General features: G+C 47.3%; 6 non-coding genes across 6 annotated transcripts; all 6 read right to left on the bottom strand.

Annotated features, from left to right (window-relative positions):
* Window positions 1-2,279: 2,279 nt before the first annotated feature.
* On the bottom strand, window positions 2,280-2,370 carry TRNAR-UCU (transfer RNA arginine (anticodon UCU)). The gene is given in 2 exon segments: window positions 2,280-2,315; window positions 2,334-2,370. It is a non-coding gene; the product is annotated as a tRNA-Arg (tRNA).
* Window positions 2,371-2,697: 327 nt separating this feature from the next.
* On the bottom strand, window positions 2,698-2,770 carry TRNAK-UUU (transfer RNA lysine (anticodon UUU)). Its single transcript has one exon. It is a non-coding gene; the product is annotated as a tRNA-Lys (tRNA).
* A 1,514-nt stretch (window positions 2,771-4,284) lies between these two features.
* Window positions 4,285-4,375, bottom strand: TRNAR-UCU (transfer RNA arginine (anticodon UCU)). The gene is given in 2 exon segments: window positions 4,285-4,320; window positions 4,339-4,375. It is a non-coding gene; the product is annotated as a tRNA-Arg (tRNA).
* A 1,914-nt stretch (window positions 4,376-6,289) lies between these two features.
* Window positions 6,290-6,380, bottom strand: TRNAR-UCU (transfer RNA arginine (anticodon UCU)). Its single transcript is given in 2 exon segments — window positions 6,290-6,325; window positions 6,344-6,380. It is a non-coding gene; the product is annotated as a tRNA-Arg (tRNA).
* Window positions 6,381-8,712: 2,332 nt separating this feature from the next.
* On the bottom strand, window positions 8,713-8,785 carry TRNAK-UUU (transfer RNA lysine (anticodon UUU)). The gene has a single exon. It is a non-coding gene; the product is annotated as a tRNA-Lys (tRNA).
* A 3,519-nt stretch (window positions 8,786-12,304) lies between these two features.
* On the bottom strand, window positions 12,305-12,395 carry TRNAR-UCU (transfer RNA arginine (anticodon UCU)). Its single transcript is given in 2 exon segments — window positions 12,305-12,340; window positions 12,359-12,395. It is a non-coding gene; the product is annotated as a tRNA-Arg (tRNA).
* Window positions 12,396-21,170: the final 8,775 nt, after the last annotated feature.

The following is a 21,170-nucleotide window of genomic DNA, read 5'->3' as shown; positions in this document are numbered from 1 at the left end:
CTGAAATTGCTACTATCTCATTTTTTTTGCTGACTTAGAATTCATATGTTTTTATTGACATCGTAAAATTAAGGAAGGGCCCAAAATCTTACTTCTGAGTAAATTACATTTTCATAAGTACAGCTGCCAATTTCCTCTTCTGCAAAGATTGCGTAACTTGAATAGTATCTATTTAAAATAGACTTCCTTACACTGCCCTTTTTGGTGAAGCAGAAGCATGCATGCACTGTTTATTACTCTTTTAAACAGTTATGAAATAAATAGGGATAAAACTGACTCTGGTGGGATTCGAACCCACAACCTTTGAATATCTTTTTTACATTCACCTAGAAGTCCAATGTGCTATCCATTACGCCACAGAGCCAATACGCTCTGATGAGGTGCAGAGATATTCTGAAATGAAATAATGTTGATCAGCTTTATAAAGTTCATTTGATACTATAACCATGGATTTATTTTGAATATTGAATTGGGGAAATTATATTCACCGTCTCAAAGTTACATGATACCTTAGGTAAATCTACGTACGACTTAAGTTTAGTCAAATGGCACATGATATATGAGGCAGATGTGCATTTCACAACTCCATGAAAGACGTTTTTGCAATTTTAGTAATGGAATATCTTATTCGTCATGCAGGGGAACACAAAAAGAGCATCCAATTAGAGTAATTTTTCTTGAAAGGAAGCAACTGCCTGAACAGGGACTTGAACCCTGGACCCTCAGATTAAAAGTCTGATGCTCTATCGACTGAGCTATCCAGGCTCTGCTATACTCTGTCTTAAAATCAGCTAAACAAATGTGGACGTACACTGACCTACACTCTGTGTATTAATATGGTTACATATATTAGCAATCAAATTTGTAGAGTTTAATAACAAATTGATGTTTTAACCCCTTCCATGCTCATGACGAGCTCAGCTCGTCGTGCAGTACACTTGTCGTGTGCTTATGACGAGCTGAGCTCGTCATGAACAATGGATTTACAGATCATTCAGCACAGGAGGAAAATCTCCTGTAGCATTGAAGGTGTTAAGCATTTGAAATTTCAGCAGCACACGTAATCCATTTTAAATCCTGAAATTTGGACTATCTCATTTTCGGCTGACTTAGAAATCATGTGTCTAAAATGATATTGTGAAATCAATAAAGTGCCAAATACTATTACTACCTACTAAATTACATTTTCAGCAGTATCTTTGGGAATTTCCTCTTGGGCATAGATTATGCAATGTTTTCAAAGCAAACAGTCTCTGTTTAAGTAGACTTTCTTTCACTGCCATTTTGGTAAATGTTTCTGGTGATGCAGACGCAGGCATTGCTTGTTACTGTTTCAATTAGTTATAAAATAAGAGGAGGGATAAAATTGACCCAGCTGGTGTTTGAACACAAAGCCTTTGAATGCTTTTGCTACATTCGTCTAGGACTCCAAGCCGCTATCCATTGCACTAGAGATCCGACCTGATTCAACACGGTGATCAGAGATTCACAAATAAAAAGATGACCTATCAGCTGTTGACCAACTTTATCAAGTTAATCGGACACTACCTTACATTTTGAACATTAAATTGGGTAAAAGATAATCAACAAACTACATGATACAGTTTGGGTAAGTCTTCTTAACCCTTGTCAAAGAATGTAGAAGACAGATGGGTATGTAATGTCTTGATTAAGACTTTTTTGAAACATCTCTAATAGGACTCCCCATTCATTGGATCCTGAAAAGAGTATGCAATTGATATACCTTTTCTTTAACCAAGCCGCCTGAACAGGGTCTTGAACCCTGGGCCCTCAGATTAAAAGTCTGATGCTCTCCCGACTGAGCTATCCAGGCTCGGAGAGGGCGCTCCACAAAATGACCTTATCAACATTTGGAAGTGTCCCAACTATCACTACGTTTCGTAAGATGGTTGCCGGTATTAAGTACTGAATACGCGGAATATAATAATGAATTGGTACTTCAAGCATTTGAAATCTCTTCAGTAAATTTAACCTTATTGTAAGTCCTGAAATTCCTACTATCTCATTTTTTTTGCTGACTTAGAATTCATATGTTTTTATTGATATTGTAAAATTAAGGAAGGGCCCAAAATCTTACTTCTGAGTAAATTACATTTTCATAAGTACAGCTGCCAATTTCCTCTTCTGCAAAGATTGCGTAACTTGAATAGTATCTATTTAAAATAGACTTCCTTTCACTGCCCTTTTTGGTGAAGCAGAAGCATGCATGCACTGTTTATTACTCTTTTAAACAGTTATGAAATAAATAGGGATAAAAGTGACTCTGGTGGGATTCGAACCCACAACCTTTAAATATTTTTTTTACATTCACCTAGAAGTCCAATGCGCTATCCATTGCGCCACAGAGCCAATACACTCTGAAGAGGTGCAGAGATATTCTGAAATGAAATAATGTTGATCAGCTTTATAAAGTTCATTTGATACTATAACCATGGATTTATTTTGAATATTGAATTGGGGAAATTATATTCACCGTCTCAAGTTACATGATACCTTAGGTAAATCTACGTACGACTTAAGTTTAGTCAAATGGCACATGATATATGAGGCAGATGTGCATTTCACAACTCCATGAAAGACGTTTTTGCAATTTTAGTAATGGAATATCTTATTCGTCATGCAGGGGAACACAAAAAGAGCATCCAATTAGAGTAATTTCTCTTTAAAGGAAGCAACCGCCTGAACAGGGACTTGAACCCTGGACCCTCAGATTAAAAGTCTGATGCTCTACCGACTGAGCTATCCAGGCTCTGCTGTACTCTGTCTTAAAATCAGCTAAACAAATGTGGACGTACACTGACCTACACTCTGTGTATTAATATGGTTACATATATTAGCAATCAAATTTGTAGAGTTTAATAACAAATTGATGTTTTAACCCCTTCCATGCTCATGACGAGCTCAGCTCGTCGTGCAGTACACTTGTCGTGTGCTTATGACGAGCTGAGCTTGTCATGAACAATGGATTTACAGATCATTCAGCACAGGAGGAAAATCTCCTGTAGCATTGAAGGTGTTAAGCATTTGAAATTTCAGCAGCACACGTAATCCATTTTAAATCCTGAAATTTGTACTATCTCATTTTCGGCTGACTTAGAAATCATGTGTCTAAAATGACATTGTGAAATCAATAAAGTGCCAAATACTATTACTATCTACTAAATTACATTTTCAGCAGTATCTTTGGGAATTTCCTCTTGGGCATAGATTATGCAATGTTTTCAAAGCAAACAGTCTCTGTTTAAGTAGACTTTCTTTCACTGCCATTTTGGTAAATGTTTCTGGTGATGCAGACGCAGGCATTGCTTGTTACTGTTTCAATTAGTTATAAAATAAGAGGAGGGATAAAATTGACCCAGCTGGTGTTTGAACACAAAGCCTTTGAATGCTTTTGCTACATTCGTCTAGGACTCCAAGCCGCTATCCATTGCACTAGAGATCCGACCTGATTCAACACGGTGATCAGAGATTCACAAATAAAAAGATGACCTATCAGCTGTTGACCAACTTTATCAAGTTAATCGGACACTACCTTACATTTTGAACATTAAATTGGGTAAAAGATAATCAACAAACTACATGATACAGTTTGGGTAAGTCTTCTTAACCCTTGTCAAAGAATGTAGAAGACAGATGGGTATGTAATGTCTTTATTAAGACTTTTTTGAAACATCTCTAATAGGACTCCCCATTCATTGGATCCTGAAAAGAGTATGCAATTGATATACCTTTTCTTTAACCAAGCCGCCTGAACAGGGTCTTGAATCCTGGGCCCTCAGATTAAAAGTCTGATGCTCTCCCGACTGAGCTATCCAGGCTCGGAGAGGGCGCTCCACAAAATGACCTTATCAACATTTGGAAGTGTCCCAACTATCACTACGTTTCTTAAGATGGTTGCCGGTATTAAGTACTGAATACGCGGAATATAATAATGAATTGGTACTTCAAGCATTTGAAATCTCTTCAGTAAATTTAACCTTATTGTAAGTCCTGAAATTCCTACTATCTCATTTTTTTTGCTGACTTAGAATTCATATGTTTTTATTGATATTGTAAAATTAAGGAAGGGCCCAAAATCTTACTTCTGAGTAAATTACATTTTCATAAGTACAGCTGCCAATTTCCTCTTCTGCAAAGATTGCGTAACTTGAATAGTATCTTGTTAAAATAGACTTCCTTTCACTGCCCTTTTTGGTGAAGCAGAAGCATGCATGCACTGTTTATTACTCTTTTAAACAGTTATGAAATAAATAGGGATAAAAGTGACTCTGGTGGGATTCGAACCCACAACCTTTAAATATTTTTTTTACATTCACCTAGAAGTCCAATGCGCTATCCATTGCGCCACAGAGCCAATACACTCTCAAGAGGTGCAGAGATATTCTGAAATGAAATAATGTTGATCAGCTTTATAAAGTTAATTTGATACTATAACCATGGATTTATTTTGAATATTGAATTGGGGAAATTATATTCACCGTCTCAAGTTACATGATACCTTAGGTAAATCTACGTACGACTTAAGTTTAGTCAAATGGCACATGATATATGAGGCAGATATGCATTTCACAACTCCATGAAAGACGTTTTTGCAATTTTAGTAATGGAATATCTTATTCGTCATGCAGGGGAACACAAAAAGAGCATCCAATTAGAGTAATTTCTCTTTAAAGGAAGCAACCGCCTGAACAGGGACTTGAACCCTGGACCCTCAGATTAAAAGGCTGATGCTCTACCGACTGAGCTATCCAGGCTCTGCTATACTCTGTCTTAAAATCAGCTAAACAAATGTGGACGTACACTGACCTACACTCTGTGTATTAATATGGTTACATATATTAGCAATCAAATTTGTAGAGTTTAATAACAAATTGATGTTTTAACCCCTTCCATGCTCATGACGAGCTCAGCTCGTCGTGCAGTACACTTGTCGTGTGCTTATGACGAGCTGAGCTCATCATGAACAATGGATTTACAGATCATTCAGCACAGGAGGAAAATCTCCTGTAGCATTGAAGGTGTTAAGCATTTGAAATTTCAGCAGCACACGTAATCCATTTTAAATCCTGAAATTTGGACTATCTCATTTTCGGCTGACTTAGAAATCATGTGTCTAAAATGACATTGTGAAATCAATAAAGTGCCAAATACTATTACTATCTACTAAATTACATTTTCAGCAGTATCTTTGGGAATTTCCTCTTGGGCATAGATTATGCAATGTTTTCAAAGCAAACAGTCTCTGTTTAAGTAGACTTTCTTTCACTGCCATTTTGGTAAATGTTTCTGGTGATGCAGACGCAGGCATTGCTTGTTACTGTTTCAATTAGTTATAAAATAAGAGGAGGGATAAAATTGACCCAGCTGGTGTTTGAACACAAAGCCTTTGAATGCTTTTGCTACATTCATCTAGGACTCCAAGCCGCTATCCATTGCACTAGAGATCCGACCTGATTCAACACGGTGATCAGAGATTCACAAATAAAAAGATGACCTATCAGCTGTTGACCAACTTTATCAAGTTAATCGGACACTACCTTACATTTTGAACATTAAATTGGGTAAAAGATAATCAACAAACTACATGATACAGTTTGGGTAAGTCTTCTTAACCCTTGTCAAAGAATGTAGAAGACAGATGGGTATGTAATGTCTTTATTAAGACTTTTTTGAAACATCTCTAATAGGACTCCCCATTCATTGGATCCTGAAAAGAGTATGCAATTGATATACCTTTTCTTTAACCAAGCCGCCTGAACAGGGTCTTGAATCCTGGGCCCTCAGATTAAAAGTCTGATGCTCTCCCGACTGAGCTATCCAGGCTCGGAGAGGGCGCTCCACAAAATGACCTTATCAACATTTGGAAGTGTCCCAACTATCACTACGTTTCTTAAGATGGTTGCCGGTATTAAGTACTGAATACGCGGAATATAATAATGAATTGGTACTTCAAGCATTTGAAATCTCTTCAGTAAATTTAACCTTATTGTAAGTCCTGAAATTCCTACTATCTCATTTTTTTTGCTGACTTAGAATTCATATGTTTTTATTGATATTGTAAAATTAAGGAAGGGCCCAAAATCTTACTTCTGAGTAAATTACATTTTCATAAGTACAGCTGCCAATTTCCTCTTCTGCAAAGATTGCGTAACTTGAATAGTATCTATTTAAAATAGACTTCCTTTCACTGCCCTTTTTGGTGAAGCAGAAGCATGCATGCACTGTTTATTACTCTTTTAAACAGTTATGAAATAAATAGGGATAAAAGTGACTCTGGTGGGATTCGAACCCACAACCTTTAAATATTTTTTTTACATTCACCTAGAAGTCCAATGCGCTATCCATTGCGCCACAGAGCCAATACACTCTGAAGAGGTGCAGAGATATTCTGAAATGAAATAATGTTGATCAGCTTTATAAAGTTCATTTGATACTATAACCATGGATTTATTTTGAATATTGAATTGGGGAAATTATATTCACCGTCTCAAGTTACATGATACCTTAGGTAAATCTACGTACGACTTAAGTTTAGTCAAATGGCACATGATATATGAGGCAGATATGCATTTCACAACTCCATGAAAGACGTTTTTGCAATTTTAGTAATGGAATATCTTATTCGTCATGCAGGGGAACACAAAAAGAGCATCCAATTAGAGTAATTTCTCTTTAAAGGAAGCAACCGCCTGAACAGGGACTTGAACCCTGGACCCTCAGATTAAAAGGCTGATGCTCTACCGACTGAGCTATCCAGGCTCTGCTATACTCTGTCTTAAAATCAGCTAAACAAATGTGGACGTACACTGACCTACACTCTGTGTATTAATATGGTTACATATATTAGCAATCAAATTTGTAGAGTTTAATAACAAATTGATGTTTTAACCCCTTCCATGCTCATGACGAGCTCAGCTCGTCGTGCAGTACACTTGTCGTGTGCTTATGACGAGCTGAGCTCGTCATGAACAATGGATTTACAGATCATTCAGCACAGGAGGAAAATCTCCTGTAGCATTGAAGGTGTTAAGCATTTGAAATTTCAGCAGCACACGTAATCCATTTTAAATCCTGAAATTTGGACTATCTCATTTTCGGCTGACTTAGAAATCATGTGTCTAAAATGACATTGTGAAATCAATAAAGTGCCAAATACTATTACTACCTACTAAATTACATTTTCAGCAGTATCTTTGGGAATTTCCTCTTGGGCATAGATTATGCAATGTTTTCAAAGCAAACAGTCTCTGTTTAAGTAGACTTTCTTTCACTGCCATTTTGGTAAATGTTTCTGGTGATGCAGACGCAGGCATTGCTTGTTACTGTTTCAATTAGTTATAAAATAAGAGGAGGGATAAAATTGACCCAGCTGGTGTTTGAACACAAAGCCTTTGAATGCTTTTGCTACATTCGTCTAGGACTCCAAGCCGCTATCCATTGCACTAGAGATCCGACCTGATTCAACACGGTGATCAGAGATTCACAAATAAAAAGATGACCTATCAGCTGTTGACCAACTTTATCAAGTTAATCGGACACTACCTTACATTTTGAACATTAAATTGGGTAAAAGATAATCAACAAACTACATGATACAGTTTGGGTAAGTCTTCTTAACCCTTGTCAAAGAATGTAGAAGACAGCTGGGTATGTAATGTCTTGATTAAGACTTTTTTGAAACATCTCTAATAGGACTCCCCATTCATTGGATCCTGAAAAGAGTATGCAATTGATATACCTTTTCTTTAACCAAGCCGCCTGAACAGGGTCTTGAACCCTGGGCCCTCAGATTAAAAGTCTGATGCTCTCCCGACTGAGCTATCCAGGCTCGGAGAGGGCGCTCCACAAAATGACCTTATCTACATTTGGAAGTGTCCCAACTATCACTACGTTTCTTAAGATGGTTGCCGGTATTAAGTACTGAATACGCGGAATATAATAATGAATTGGTACTTCAAGCATTTGAAATCTCTTCAGTAAATTTAACCTTATTGTAAGTCCTGAAATTCCTACTATCTCATTTTTTTTGCTGACTTAGAATTCATATGTTTTTATTGATATTGTAAAATTAAGGAAGGGCCCAAAATCTTACTTCTGAGTAAATTACATTTTCATAAGTACAGCTGCCAATTTCCTCTTCTGCAAAGATTGCGTAACTTGAATAGTATCTATTTAAAATAGACTTCCTTTCACTGCCCTTTTTGGTGAAGCAGAAGCATGCATGCACTGTTTATTACTCTTTTAAACAGTTATGAAATAAATAGGGATAAAAGTGACTCTGGTGGGATTCGAACCCACAACCTTTAAATATTTTTTTTACATTCACCTAGAAATCCAATGCGCTATCCATTGCGCCACAGAGCCAATACACTCTGAAGAGGTGCAGAGATATTCTGAAATGAAATAATGTTGATCAGCTTTATAAAGTTCATTTGATACTATAACCATGGATTTATTTTGAATATTGAATTGGGGAAATTATATTCACCGTCTCAAGTTACATGATACCTTAGGTAAATCTACGTACGACTTAAGTTTAGTCAAATGGCACATGATATATGAGGCAGATGTGCATTTCACAACTCCATGGAAGACGTTTTTGCAATTTTAGTAATGGAATATCTTATTCGTCATGCAGGGGAACACAAAAAGAGCATCCAATTAGAGTAATTTCTCTTTAAAGGAAGCAACCGCCTGAACAGGGACTTGAACCCTGGACCCTCAGATTAAAAGTCTGATGCTCTACCGACTGAGCTATCCAGGCTCTGCTATACTCTGTCTTAAAATCAGCTAAACAAATGTGGACGTACACTGACCTACACTCTGTGTATTAATATGGTTACATATATTAGCAATCAAATTTGTAGAGTTTAATAACAAATTGATGTTTTAACCCCTTCCATGCTCATGACGAGCTCAGCTCGTCGTGCAGTACACTTGTCGTGTGCTTATGACGAGCTGAGCTCGTCATGAACAATGGATTTACAGATCATTCAGCACAGGAGGAAAATCTCCTGTAGCATTGAAGGTGTTAAGCATTTGAAATTTCAGCAGCACACGTAATCCATTTTAAATCCTGAAATTTGGACTATCTCATTTTCGGCTGACTTAGAAATCATGTGTCTAAAATGACATTGTGAAATCAATGAAGTGCCAAATACTATTACTACCTACTAAATTACATTTTCAGCAGTATCTTTGGGAATTTCCTCTTGGGCATAGATTATGCAATGTTTTCAAAGCAAACAGTCTCTGTTTAAGTAGACTTTCTTTCACTGCCATTTTGGTAAATGTTTCTGGTGATGCAGACGCAGGCATTGCTTGTTACTGTTTCAATTAGTTATAAAATAAGAGGAGGGATAAAATTGACCCAGCTGGTGTTTGAACACAAAGCCTTTGAATGCTTTTGCTACATTCGTCTAGGACTCCAAGCCGCTATCCATTGCACTAGAGATCCGACCTGATTCAACACGGTGATCAGAGATTCACAAATAAAAAGATGACCTATCAGCTGTTGACCAACTTTATCAAGTTAATCGGACACTACCTTACATTTTGAACATTAAATTGGGTAAAAGATAATCAACAAACTACATGATACAGTTTGGGTAAGTCTTCTTAACCCTTGTCAAAGAATGTAGAAGACAGCTGGGTATGTAATGTCTTGATTAAGACTTTTTTGAAACATCTCTAATAGGACTCCCCATTCATTGGATCCTGAAAAGAGTATGCAATTGATATACCTTTTCTTTAACCAAGCCGCCTGAACAGGGTCTTGAACCCTGGGCCCTCAGATTAAAAGTCTGATGCTCTCCCGACTGAGCTATCCAGGCTCGGAGAGGTAGCTCCACAAAATGACCTTATCAACATTTGGAAGTGTCCCAACTATCACTACGTTTCTTAAGATGGTTGCCGGTATTAAGTACTGAATACGCGGAATATAATAATGAATTGGTACTTCAAGCATTTGAAATCTCTTCAGTAAATTTAACCTTATTGTAAGTCCTGAAATTGCTACTATCTCATTTTTTTTGCTGACTTAGAAGTCATATGTTTTTATTGACATTGTAAAATTAAGGAAGGGCCCAAAATCTTACTTCTGAGTAAATTACATTTTCATAAGTACAGCTGCCAATTTCCTCTTCTGCAAAGATTGCGTAATTTGAATAGTATCTATTTAAAATAGACTTCCTTTCACTGCCCTTTTTGGTGAAGCAGAAGCATGCATGCACTGTTTATTACTCTTTTAAACAGTTATGAAATAAATAGGGATAAAACTGACTCTGGTGGGATTCCAACCCACAACCTTTGAATATCTTTTTTACATTCACCTAGAAGTCCAATGCGCTATCCATTGCGCCACAGAGCCAATACGCTATGATTAGGTGCAGAGATATTCTGAAATGAAATAATGTTGATCAGCTTTATAAAGTTCATTTGATACTATAACCATGGATTTATTTTGAATATTGAATTGGGGAAATTATATTCACCGTCTCAAGTTACATGATACCTTAGGTAAGTCTACGTACGACTTAAGTTTAGTCAAATGGCACATGATATATGAGGCAGATGTGCATTTCACAACTCCATGAAAGACGTTTTTGCAATTTTAGTAATGGAATATCTTATTCGTCATGCAGGGGAACACAAAAAGAGCATCCAATTAGAGTAATTTTTCTTTAAAGGAAGCAACCGCCTGAACAGGGACTTAAACCCTGGACCCTCAGATTAAAAGTCTGATGCTCTACCGACTGAGCTATCCAGGCTCTGCTATACTCTGTCTTAAAATCAGCTAAAGAAATGTGGACGTACACTGACCTACACTCTATGTATTAATATGGTTACATATATTAGCAATCAAATTTGTAGAGTTTAATAACAAATTGATGTTTTAACCCCTTCCATGCTCATGACGAGCTCAGCTCGTCGTGCAGTACACTTGTCGTGTGCTTATGACGAGCTGAGCTCGTCATGAACAATGGATTTACAGATCATTCAGCACAGGAGGAAAATCTCCTGTAGCATTGAAGGTGTTAAGCATTTGAAATTTCAGCAGCACACGTAATCCATTTTAAACCCTGAAATTTGGACTATCTCATTTTCGGCTGACTTAGAAATCATGTGTCTAAAATGACATTGTGAAATCAATAAAGTGCCAAATACTATTACTACCTACTAAATTACATTTTCAGCAGTATCTTTGGGAATTTCCTCTTGGGCATAGATTATGCAATGTTTTCAAAGCAAACAGTCTCTGTTTAAGTAGACTTTCTTTCACTGCCATTTTGGTAAATGTTTCTGGTGATGCAGACGCAGGCATTGCTTGTTACTGTTTCAATTAGTTATAAAATAGGAGGAGGGATAAAATTGACCCAGCTGGTGTTTGAACACAAAGCCTTTGAATGCTTTTGCTACATTTGTCTAGGACTCCAAGCCGCTATCCATTGCACTAGAGATCCGACCTGATTCAACACGGTGATCAGAGATTCACAAATAAAAAGATGACCTATCAGCTGTTGACCAACTTTATCAAGTTAATCGGACACTACCTTACATTTTGAACATTGAATTGGGTAAAAGATAATCAACAAACTACATGATACAGTTTGGGTAAGTCTTCTTAACCCTTGTCAAAGAATGTAGAAGACAGATGGGTATGTAATGACTTGATTAAGACTTTTTTGAAACATCTCTAATAGGACTCCCCATTCATTGGATCCTGAAAAGAGTATGCAATTGATATACCTTTTCTTTAACCAAGCCGCCTGAACAGGGACTTGAACCCTGGGCCCTCAGATTAAAAGTCTGATGCTCTCCCGACTGTGCTATCCAGGCTCGGAGATGTTGCTCCACAAAATGACCTTATCAACATTTGGAAGTGTCCCAACTATCACTACGTTTCTTAAGATGGTTGCCGGTATTAAGTACTGAATACGCGGAATATAATAATGAATTGGTACTTCAAGCATTTGAAATCTCTTCAGTAAATTTAACCTTATTGTAAGTCCTGAAATTGCTACTATCTCATTTTTTTTTGCTGACTTAGAATTCATATGTTTTTTTGACATTGTAAAATTAAGGAAGGGCCCACAATCTTACTTCTGAGTAAATTACATTTTCATAAGTACAGCTGCCAATTTCCTCTTCTGCAAAGATTGCGTAACTTGAATAGTATCTATTTAAAATAGACTTCCTTTCACTGCCCTTTTTGGTGAAGCAGAAGCATGCATGCACTGTTTATTACTCTTTTAAACAGTTATGAAATAAATAGGGATAAAACTGACTCTGGTGGGATTCGAACCCACAACCTTTGAATATCTTTTTTACATTCACCTAGAAGTCCAATGCGCTATCCATTGCGCCACAGAGCCAATACGCTCTGATGAGGTGCAGAGATATTCTGAAATGAAATAATGTTGATCAGCTTTATAAAGTTCATTTGATACTATAACCATGGATTTATTTTGAATATTGAATTGGGGAAACTATATTCACCGTCTCAAGTTACATGATACCTTAGGTAAATCTACGTACGACTTAAGTTTAGTCAAATGGCACATGATATATGAGGCAGATGTGCATTTCACAACTCCATGAAAGACGTTTTTGCAATTTTAGTAATGGAATATCTTATTCGTCATGCAGGGGAACACAAAAAGAGCATCCAATTAGAGTAATTTTTCTTTAAAGGAAGCACCCGCCTGAACAGGGACTTGAACCCTGGACCCTCAGATTAAAAGTCTGATGCTCCACCGACTGAGCTATCCAGGCTCTGCTATACTCTGTCTTAAAATCAGCTAAACAAATGTGGACGTACACTGACCTACACTCTGTGTATTAATATGGTAACATATATTAGCAATCAAATTTGTAGAGTTTAATAACAAATTGATGTTTTAACCCCTTCCATGCTCATGACGGGCTCAGCTCGTCGTGCAGTACACTTGTCGTGTGCTTATGACGAGCTGAGCTCGTCATGAACAATGGATTTACAGATCATTCAGCACAGGAGGAAAATCTCCTGTAGCATTGAAGGTGTTAAGCATTTGAAATTTCAGCAGCACACGTAATCCATTTTAAATCCTGAAATTTGGACTATCTCATTTTCGGCTGACTTAGAAATCATGTGTCTAAAATGACATTGTGAAATCAATAAAGTGCCAAATACTATTACTACCTACTAAATTACATTTTCAGCAGTATCTTTGGGAATTTCCTCTTGGGCATAGATTATGCAATGTTTTCAAAGCAAACAGTCTCTGTTTAAGTAGACTTTCTTTCACTGCCATGTTGGTAAATGTTTTTGGTGATGCAGACGCAGGCATTGCTTGTTACTGTTTCAATTAGTTATAAAATAAGAGGAGGGATAAAATTGACCCAGCTGGTGTTTGAACACAAAGCCTTTGAATGCTTTTGCTACATTCGTCTAGGACTCCAAGCCGCTATCCATTGCACTAGAGATCCGACCTGATTCAACACGGTGATCAGAGATTCACAAATAAAAAGATGACCTATCAGCTGTTGACCAACTTTATCAAGTTAATCGGACACTACCTTACATTTTGAACATTAAATTGGGTAAAAGATAATCAACAAACTACATGATACAGTTTGGGTAAGTCTTCTTAACCCTTGTCAAAGAATGTAGAAGACAGATGGGTATGTAATGTCTTGATTAAGACTTTTTTGAAACATCTCTAATAGGACTCCCCATTCATTGGATCCTGAAAAGAGTATGCAATTGATATACCTTTTCTTTAACCAAGCAGCCTAAACAGGGTCTTGAACCCTGGGCCCTCAGATTAAAAGTCTGATGCTCTCCCGACTGAGCTATCCAGGCTCGGAGAGGGCGCTCCACAAAATGACCTTATCAACATTTGGAAGTGTCCCAACTATCACTACGTTTCTTAAGATGGTTGCCGGTATTAAGTACTGAATACGCGGAATATAATAATGAATTGGTACTTCAAGCATTTGAAATCTCTTCAGTAAATTTAACCTTATTGTAAGTCCTGAAATTCCTACTATCTCATTTTTTTTGCTGACTTAGAATTCATATGTTTTTATTGATATTGTAAAATTAAGGAAGGGCCCAAAATCTTACTTCTGAGTAAATTACATTTTCATAAGTACAGCTGCCAATTTCCTCTTCTGCAAAGATTGCGTAACTTGAATAGTATCTATTTAAAATAGACTTCCTTTCACTGCCCTTTTTGGTGAAGCAGAAGCATGCATGCACTGTTTATTACTCTTTTAAACAGTTATGAAATAAATAGGGATAAAAGTGACTCTGGTGGGATTCGAACCCACAACCTTTAAATATTTTTTTTACATTCACCTAGAACAGGGGTGCCCAAACCTGTCCTGGCGGGCCGTATCCATGCCAGATTTTTGGGATATCCCCATCTGGTGATCACGGTTCGATCCCCGGCGCCGGCGGCAGATCAGAGTGCCCAGGACGGGGTCCATGTGACCCGGGCAGTCCTATCCCCTGGGTGTACGTGGTTGTCCGACATGTCGGTCGTATTTGATTTTACGTACCGGATCGGAATCGGCCCCCATAAAATCGTACGTAAAGTATATAGCAAATCAACCTGAAATCTGCTGGGTCAGAAAGGGCTCGATTCCGATCCGTGTCGGAAGGTTAGGAGTCCGTACGAATTTGTCGGGACGGCATGGCAGAGTGCCCGGGATGGGCTCCATGGCTCTTGGGCAGTCGTCCCCCGGGCGTCCGGGGCTCCATCCAGGCCGACGGCATGGCAGAGTGCCCGGGACGGGCTCCATGCGTCCCGGGCATTCGTCCCCCGGGCGTCCGGGGCTCCATCCAGGCCGGCGGCAAGGCAGTGTGCCCGGGTCGGGCTCCATGCGTCCCGGGCATTCGTCCCCCGGGCGCCTGAAACTGCTGGGTCAGAGAGGGCTCGATTCCGATCCGTGTCGTAAGGTTAGGAGTCCGTACGAATTTGTCGGGACGGCATGGCAGAGTGCCCGGGACGGGCTCCATGCGTCCCGGGCATTCGTCCCCCGGGCGTCCGGGGCTACATCCAGGCTGACGGTATGGCAGAGTGCCCGGGTCGGGCTCCATGGTTTTCACGGTGGTCCTCCCCTGGGTGTCAGGGGGCTCCTGGCCGACGGCATGGAAAAGTACCCAGGACGGGCTCCATGCGTCCCGGGCATTTGTCCCCCGGGCGTCCGGGGCTCCATCCAGGCCGACGGCATGGCAGAGTGCCCGGGTCGGGCTCCATGGTTTCCAGGGTGGTCCTCCCCAGGGTGTCGGGGCGCTCCAGGCCGAAGGCATGGAAAAGTGCCCAGGACGGGCTCCATGCGTCCCGGGCATTTGTCCCCCGGGCGTCCGGGGCTCCATCCAGGCCGACGGCATGGCAGAGTGCCCGGGTCGGGCTCCATGGCTTTCACGGTGGTCCTCCCCTGGGTGTCTGGGGGCTCCAGGCCGAAGGCATGGAAAAGTGCCCAGGACGGGCTCCATGTGTCCCGGGCACGGGCACGGGGACGGGGACAGGGTCGGGAGAGTCCAGGCGGCTTCACTTCCGTGTCCAGCCATCTGATCGCCCAGATTCCCTCGGCCATCTGGTCGCCCGGATCCCCTCGGGCATCTGGTCGCCCGCAACGCTTTCCTATGGGGCGACCAGATGGCCGAACTTCCCTGGAAGTCCCGATGAGGTGCCATTCGCCGCCCGGATCCCAGCGAGGGCTCCAGGAGGTTGGGTACATTCGCGCCTTGGGTCCCCTCTGTCACCTCGCGTGCACAGATTACAAGAAAAGGGGGTAATTTTCCTCCGGATTACTAGGGAGAAGGGTACGCCCGGACACCCCTCCGAGGCTGGTGGTTCTCTGCCATGGGGACCAGATGGGCTATGCCTGGGCAACACCTCCCTAGGCCACCCGGGGCTTCCTTCCTCCAGGCCAACTGCATGTCAAATTGCCCAGGACGGGCTCCATGGCTCCTGGGCAGTCGTCCCCCGGGCGTCCGGGGCTCCATCCAGGCTGACGGCATTGAAAAGTGCCCAGGACGGGCTCCATGCGTCCCGGGCATTCGTCCCCTGGGCGTCCGGGGCTCCATCTAGGCTGACGGTATGGCAGAGTGCCCGGGTCGGGCTCCATGGTTTTCACGGTGGTCCTCCCCTGGGTGTCTGGGGGCTCCAGGCCGAAGGCATGGAAAAGTGCCCAGGACGGGCTCCATGCGTCCCGGGCATTCGTCCCCCGGGCGTCCGGGGCACCCATCTCCATGAGGCCAACGGCATTGGCAAAGTATCCAGGACGGGCTCCATGGGTCCCGGGCAGACCTCCCCCCGGGCGTCCGGGGCTCCCACCTCCAGGCCGACGGAATGTCAAAGTACCCAGGACGGGCTCCATGGGTCCCGGGCAGCTTCCCCCGGGGCGTCCGGGGCACCCACCTCCAGGCCGACGGCATGTCAAAGTACCCAGGACGGGCTCCACGGGTCCCGGGCATTCCTCCCCCAGGTCGTCCGGGCCCTAGAGCTCCGGTGGTCCAACCTGCGCCTGAGGCCCAGCCGGGGTCCAAGAGCCCTGCCTTGCGTGGGCAGGCAGTCAGGAACCCTACCGCGAAGGCTTGGGATGGATGGGGAGCTGGGAGTCCTTTCGATCCCGGCCCTCTGGTCGCCCGCGATGCTTTCCAATGGGGCGACCAGATGGCCGGGCTTCCCTGGAAGTCCCGATGAGGTGCCATTCGGCTCCTGGATCCCAGCTAGGTCTCCATGAGGTCGGGTTCTTTTACGCCTTGGGTCCCCTCTGTCACCTCGCGTGCACGGATTGCAAGAAAGGGGGGTAATTTCCCTCCGGATTACTAGGGGCAGGGTACGCCCGGACACCTCTCCAGGGCTGGTGGTTCTCAGCCCGGGGGACCAGATGAGATATGCCTGGGCAACACCTCCCCCGGGCATCTGGGGGCTCCATTCTCCGGGCCAACGGCATGGCTCAATGCCCAGGACGGGCTCCACGTGTCCCGGACAGACCTCCCCTGGGCGTCCGGGGCACCCATCTCCATGAGGCCAACGGGATGGCAAAGTACCCGGGAAGGGCTCCACGGGTCCCGGGCAGCCTTCCCCCGGGCGTCCGGGGCTCCCACCTTTAGGCCGACGGCATGTCACACTGCCCAGGACGGGCTCCATGGGCCCCGGACAGACCTCCCCCGGGCGTCCGGGGAACCCATCTCCAGGAGGCCAACGGGATGGCAAAGTACCCGGAAAGGACTCCACGGGTACCGGGCAGTCCTCCCCCGGGCGTCCGGGGCACCCATCTCCATGAGGCCAACGGCATTGGCAAAGTACCCGGGAGGGGCTCCACGGGTCCCGAGCAGGCCTCCCCCGGGCGTCCAGGGCACCCACCTCCAGGCCGACGGCATGTAAAAGTGCCCAGGACGGGCTCCATGGGTCCCGGGCAGCCCACCCCCGGGCATCTGGGGCACCCATCTCCAGGAGGCCAACGGCGTTGCAAAGTACCCGGGAAGGGCTCCAAGGGTACCGGGCAGTCCTCCCCCGGGCGTCCGGGGGCTCCCTTCTCCAGGCCGACGGCATGGTTCAATGCCCAGGACGGGACGTCAAGTGGCCAGGACGGGCTCCATGCGTCCCGGGCATTCGTCCCGGGACGGGGACGGGGTGGGGAAGAGTCCAGGCGGCTTCACCTCCATGCCCAGCCATCTGGTCGCCCGGATTCCCTCGGCCATCTGGTCGCCCAGATCCCCTCGGGCATCTGGTCGCCCGCAACGCTTTCCTATGGGGGGGACCAGATGGCCGAACTTCCCTGGAAGTCTTAATGAGGTGCCATTCGCCTCCCGGATCCCAGCGAGGGCTCCATGAGGTCGGGTTCTTTCACGCCTTGGGTCCCCTCTGTCACCTCGTGTGCACAGATTGCAAGAAAGGGGGGTAATTTGCCTCCGGATTACTATGGGGCAGGGTATGCCCGGACACCCCTCCAGGGTTGGTGGTTCTCTGCCATGGGGACCAGATGGGATATGCCTGGGCAACACCTCCCTAGGCCACCCGGAGCTTCCTTCCTCCAGGCCAACTGCATGTCAAATTGCCCAGGACGGGCTCCATGGCTCTTGGGCAGTCGTCCCCCGGGCGTCCGGTGCTCCATCCAGGCCGACGGCATGGCAGAGTGCCCGGGACAGGCTCCTTGCGTCCCGGGCCTTCGCCCCCCCCGGGCGTCCGGGGCTCCATCCAGGCTGACGGCATGGCAGAGTGCCCGGGACGGGCTCCACGGGCCCCGGGCGTCCGGGGCTCCCTTCCCCGGGCCAGCGGCATGTCAGAGTGCCCAGGACCAGTTCCACGGGTCCCGGGCAGTCCTCCCCCCCGGGCGTCCGGGGCTCCCTTCCCCGGGCCAAAGCATTTCAGAGTGCCCAGGACGGGCTCCACGGGTTCCGGGCGTCCAGATCTCCCTTCCCCGGGCCAACGGCTTGTCAGAGTGCCCAGGACGGGCTCCACGGGCCCCGGGCGTCCGGGGCACCCTTCCCCGGGCCAGCGGCATGTCAGAGTGCCCAGGACGAGTTCCACGGGTCCCGGGCAGTCCTCCCCCCCGGGTGTCCGGGGCTCCCTTCCCCGGGCCAAAGCATTTCAGAGTGCCCAGGACGGGCTCCACGGGTCCCGGACGTCCGGGGCTCCCTTCCCCGGGCCAACGGCATACAGGAGTGCCCAGGACGGGCTCCATGGGTCCCGGACGTCCGGGGCTCCCTTCCCCGGGCCAACGGCATACAGGAGTGCCCAGGACGGGCTCCACAGGTCCCGGTCGTCTGGGGCTCCCTTCCCCGGGCCAACGGCTTGTCAGAGTGCCAAGGACGGGCTCCACGGGTCCCGGTCGTCTGGGGTCCCTCCCCCGGGCCAACAGCAGGTCAGAGTGCCCAGGACGGGCTCCACGGGTCCCGGGCAGCCCACCCCCCCGGGCGTTCGGGGCACCCATCTCCAGGAGGCCAACGGCGTTGCAAAGTACCCGGGAAGGGCTCCACGGGTACCGGGCAGTCCTCCCCCGGGCGTCCGGGGCTCCCTTCTCCAGGCCAACGGCATGGTTCAATGCCCAGGACGGGCTCCATGTGTCCCAGACAGACCTCCCCCGGGCGTCCGGGGCACCCATCTCCAGGCCAACGGCATGGCTCAATGCCCAGGACGGGCTCCATGGGTCCGGGGAGGCGTCCCATGCGCCTCCGGGCTTGGGAGCCCCGGCTGGGTCCAGGGGCCCGGGCGGGCCCCGGGTCGGGTGCTCCGGCCCTGGTCCCTGTCTCCCAGCCTACCGCACTGCCATGGGCCTAGGAATGGGTTCCGTTGTTCCCGGGGAGCCTCCCCTTGCTTGGCTGGGTTCAGGAGCAGTGGCTAGGGCCCCTGAGGGCCCGGGGAGGGCGGCCTCCCCACCCCGGGCTCTGTCCTTGGTCCTGCTGCGTGGCAGGGTGCCCGGGACGGGGTCCGGAGGGACCGGGGAGGCGTCCCATGAGCCTCCGGGCTTGGGAGCCCCGGCTGGGTCCAGGGGCCCGGGCGGGCCCCGGGTCGGGTGCTCCGGCCCTGGGCCCTGTCTCACAGCCTGCCGCACGGCCAAGGGCCCGGGAAGGGGTTCCGTGTGCCCGGGGAGCCTCCCCTTGCTTGGCTGGGTTCAGGAGCAGTGGCTAGGGCCCCTGAGGGCCCGGGGAGGGCGGCCTCCCCACCCCGGGCTCTGTCCTTGGTCCTGCTGCGTGGCAGGGTGCCCGGGACGGGGTCCGGAGGGACCGGGGAGGCGTCCCATGCGCCTCCGGGCTTGGGAGCCCCGGCTGGGTCCAGGGGCCCGGGCGGGCCCCGGGTCGGGTGCTCAGGCCCTGGGCCCTGTCTCCCAGCCTGCCGCACTGCCAAGGGCCCGGAAAGGGGTTCCGATGTGCCCGGGGAGCCTCCCCTTGCTTGTCTGTGTTCAGGAGCTCCATCCGGGGCCCCTGAGGGCCCCGGGGAGGGTGGCCTCCCCACCCCGGGCTCTGTCCTGGGTCCTGCCGCGGGGCAGGGTGCCCGGGACGGGGTCCGGCGGGCCCGGGGAGGCTTCCCCTGTGCCTCCGGGCCTGGGAGCCCCGGCTGGGTCCAGGGGCCCGGTCGGGGCCCCGGGTCGGGCGCTCCGGCCCTGGGCCCGGTCCCCCGGGCTGCCGCTCCACCCAGGGCCCAGGACAGGGGTCCGTCGGTCCCTTGCAGGCCTCCCCTGCTTGTCAAGGTGTAAGTGGGCCCCGGGTCGGAGGGCCCGCCGGCCCCTGGCAGCCTCCATGGCTGTGGCCCGGCTGGGGCCCCGGGCCTCCGGCCCGCCATGCCCCGGGCGCCCGCTCCCTCCTTCGTGGGGGCACGGGGCGACCGGATGGCGTCCCTTTCGTGCCCGGCCATCTGGTCGCCCGGATCCCCTCGGCCATCTGGTCTCCCGGATCCCCTGGGCCATCTGGTCTCCAGGATCCCCTCGGCCATCTGGTCTCCCGGATCACCTCGGCCATCTGGTCGCCCGCAATGCTTTCCAATGGGGGCGACCAGATGGCCGAACTTCCCTGGAAGTCCCGATGAGGTGCCATTTGCCTCCCGGATCCCAGCGAGGGCTCCAGGAGGTCGGGTACTTTCGCGCCTTGGGTCCCCTCTGTCACCTCTAGTGCACGGATTACAAGAAAGGGGGGTAATTTTCCTCCGGATTACTAGGGAGAGGGTCAGTCAGACCTCCGTGTGGTCTGGCGATTCTGAATCAGGGGAAGGCAGGACCCGGGCCCTCCCGCCGGGGCCCCCAGGGGCCTGGGTACGCACCTGCTGCTTAGCCCCCTTTCCTATGGGCCTTTTCCTCCGAGTTTGCTCAGGCAGGTCCCCGCGAGGTCTGGCCATGCTGAGACGGGGCCAGGCAGCACCCGGGCCCGCCCGCCGGGGCCCCCAGGGGCCCGGGAATGCACCTGCCTCTCAGCCCTTTCCCGATGGTCCTTTTTCTCCGAGTTTTTTTCCACAGTCTGACCTCCGATAGGTCCGGCGGTTCCGAATCAGGGGAAGGCAGGACCCGGGCCCGCCCGCCGGGGCCCCCAGGGGCCCGGGTACGCACCTGCCGCTCAGCCCCCTTGCCTATGGGCCTTTTCCTCCGAGTTTTCTCAGGCAGGCCTCCCCGAGGTCTGGCCATGCCGAGACAGGGACAGGCAGCACCCGGGCCCGCCT

The sequence above is a fragment of the Lissotriton helveticus genome, chromosome 1_1, assembly GCF_964261635.1.
Source record: "Lissotriton helveticus chromosome 1_1, aLisHel1.1, whole genome shotgun sequence".
In the NCBI taxonomy this organism is placed as follows: domain Eukaryota; kingdom Metazoa; phylum Chordata; class Amphibia; order Caudata; family Salamandridae; genus Lissotriton; species Lissotriton helveticus.
The sequence above is the reverse complement of the archived record's forward strand: the minus strand, read 5'-3'. Positions and strand labels throughout refer to the sequence as shown.